This window comes from Panicum virgatum, chromosome 1N (assembly GCF_016808335.1).
Source record: "Panicum virgatum strain AP13 chromosome 1N, P.virgatum_v5, whole genome shotgun sequence".
Taxonomy (NCBI): Eukaryota; Viridiplantae; Streptophyta; class Magnoliopsida; order Poales; family Poaceae; genus Panicum; species Panicum virgatum.
The window spans coordinates 22664254-22667355 of record NC_053145.1 but is presented as its reverse complement, the minus strand read 5'-3'; positions in this window follow the sequence as shown (position 1 = coordinate 22667355).

The window sequence follows — 3102 nt, the reverse complement described above, 5'->3', positions numbered from 1 at the left end:
CTCAGTTCTCATGTGTAGCTATTTATTTTATTTAATGTTTGTTTAGTAGACTTTAATTGTGGTAAATAGTTTCTATTCGTAATAAATCATGAAAATATTTCTGAGTGACCTTTTTGGATAGTTTAGATTTTACATGAAGTTTGAGCCCCAGTTAATGAATAGAACAGGAGATAAAAATGAATCTTGCTAATCTGTTGTTCTGTTTTGTTTATTTTCTCAGAATTAATTCTCTGTAGATAAAATCATGAAAAATTAACAGTAGCTAGCTCATCCCTGTTTAGGACCTCTGTTAAATTTTGAGCTTCTGATTTGCTCTAGTTTGACCTGTATAATTCAAGCTTGTTCTAGGTGTTGTCTGAATTAATGAATTATTGTGATTAAATGACAACATGTCTTGGCATGATTTTTACAAGGTAGCTTAATCTGTTCATGTTCTGTTTAGGGTAATTTTTGCTAAATTTATTTCTGTTTGTGCTTTGAGTTGTTTATTTATTAGAAGACCATGACTTACTTGTTATAGAAAATCACCCCCACTGGTTTAATGAAGTTAGTAAACTTCATTTGTGCTGTTGATCATGATGCCTTGTGTAGTTAAAATTGTTATTTAACTACTCTATAAACGATTGCCCATGTGTGTTTATAATGTTGTTCTTGCATTACATATAGATACGACTACTTTGTCGGACGGGACGTACGAGCTGATCCCGGAGTCTGACGGAGGTGATCCAGAAGTCCAGGTGAACGCCGCTGAACTAACTGAAGCCCCGAACCAAAGTTTGGAAGAGCCTAGAGCTGAAATAGTTAGCGACTACCGAGAAGGCAAGCCCCGGACATAACCTATATTTCAAATTATTACCATTTACTGTTATTACTTGCTTATGCATTTACAGTTCTTAGGATTTGAATTGAAACCCTAGATGCATGATCCTAGGAACCTATGTACTGAACACTAGACTTGAGTTCGACTACTTGCTAAGCTTATAGGACCGGTAAAGTCGAGTGATTGCCTGTCACTCGCGAGCTCTATAGGAATTGCTTGTTTTCTTTCTGTTATCAATATAAGGACAACTGACGGGGTTGTGTTCGATATCATGACCTTATGTGAGACCCCGTCTATGTTGATGAACTTGCTAAGGTCGTGGTGTGTGGTAGCGGTGGTTAAGTTTTTGAAAGTACTAGCCACATGCCGTAAATATGGTACGCGGCAAGCCTAGTAGCCGATTGGACCGGGGAGTGGATATACCTGACACTCTCTCTTAGGGATAGGTTTTATTTTTATGTTGCGCAACACTACGACTTCGAGGGACAAGGTTCGGCCTTGGAGCCCTGTAGTCGGGGAGAGTGTTCCTATCCACAAGCCGGAAAGAAAGGTCAACGGTTGTTTGGGAATGACCCGACGGTGTTCCAGACGTGTGTGTTTGGTTTGCCTGGCCAGGTTAAGAAATTCGATTCGAATCATCTACTTCTCACAGTTTGGGACTGCTTGATTCCTTTGCCACACAGAGTAATCAGAGCAACAATATTATTTATCAATCTTGATGTTTGCTTAGTTTTCTAACATGATTGGATAGTAGTTGCTTACATAGAATGGTTAATTAGCTAGAATCTTGAAAGCTAAAACATGAAAGTAAGGACCTACTCTTTATTGCTTTTCAGCAAAAAGGAAAACCAGAGCCTCACTGAACCTTGCATAGTCTAGCTAAAGTGGGCTATTTATACCCGTTGACGGTTAAGTCTTGCTGAGTATTAGAATACTCAGCCTTGCTGTTGAAACCCTTTTTCAGGTATGAGTTTTGAGGAGCAAATCGCTAGCTTGACCTATCCTTGCTCGTTGCCTCCTGGCTGGTCTGTAGAGTGGGATACGTTTGCGACCGGCAATGACTATGACGAGTGATACCATGCTTGGGCTAGCCTGGTATCCTTTTGCGACGTGTTATAGCCGTCATGTTTTATCTTCCGCTGTCTAAACTCTGAACATAAGTTATGGCTTGTATAACTATTTTACTAAGGTTGGTTTTGTAATAATGGTTTGAACTGGTTTGTAATCTTTACTATGCCTGTGTTGTAAAATTGTGGTTGTAATATCTCTGGACTCGCCTTTGTGCGGGGTATGCTTGTTCGATCCGAGAACCGGTGGTTGTATCGGGACGTTACCCGACAGACCAAGAATTGTTCCGTTTGAAGTGCGTTTGAGCTGGTGTTGCCTTTATGGTGATGGCCTGCGCACTTGAGCCGGGATAATTCAGGTGGTTCTGCCACAGCTGGCATCAGAGCTGCAAGTGTACACCAGAGGTGTTGGAACCTTAACAATCATTTTCCGTATAAAATTGGACCAACAAAGAATTTCGGAAAACTACGTTGGATTCGTTAAGAGTTGTGCATAGAACGTAAAGTCCTAGGGAATTTACGGGAATTACTAGGTGGCTATTTATGTATGGTTTATGTTATCTGACTTCCAGCACTTTACATTTTGTTAAACCATACTCACAAGCAACTCTTAATTCCTGTAACGACGCACCTACGTTGAGGTAAGAAGGTAAGGATCCTCAGTCAGCTGGGGGAATCTGACCTTCCCTTCGGTGATGCGAGCCGAACGCTACCCTCAAGCAGTGGCTTACTTGAGGTGCTTCCAATATACCGACTGTTAGTTGACTATATTGGAAGTAAAGTGTGCTCAGTCAGCTGAGGGAGTCTGACCTTCCCGTCGGGATGCGAACCGAACGCTGCGCTCAAGCAGTGACCTACTTGAGCTGCTGCCAATATACCGATCTCGGTCAACTATATTGGGAGTAAAGGAACTCGTGAATACACCACTGAGTAGCGTATGTTAACGTTGGCCATACGGCGGAAATTGTATGGCTGCCGCTTCTATAGTGAGCGGTAATGTTTGGGGACGCTTTCATGAGTGCTGGCATGAAAGGTTCATTGGATATATATATATGTTCTGTCAATCTTTTGCAGGTACACTAACCGCGATTCGATATGTTAAGAACGGTTAGAATGTATCGACTAGCTATATAGGGAGAGCCGTATTTATGTATGCCACCGTGCTAACCACGTAAGCCCAACCATAGTTGGCAATTGATTATCTTGTGAGGACGG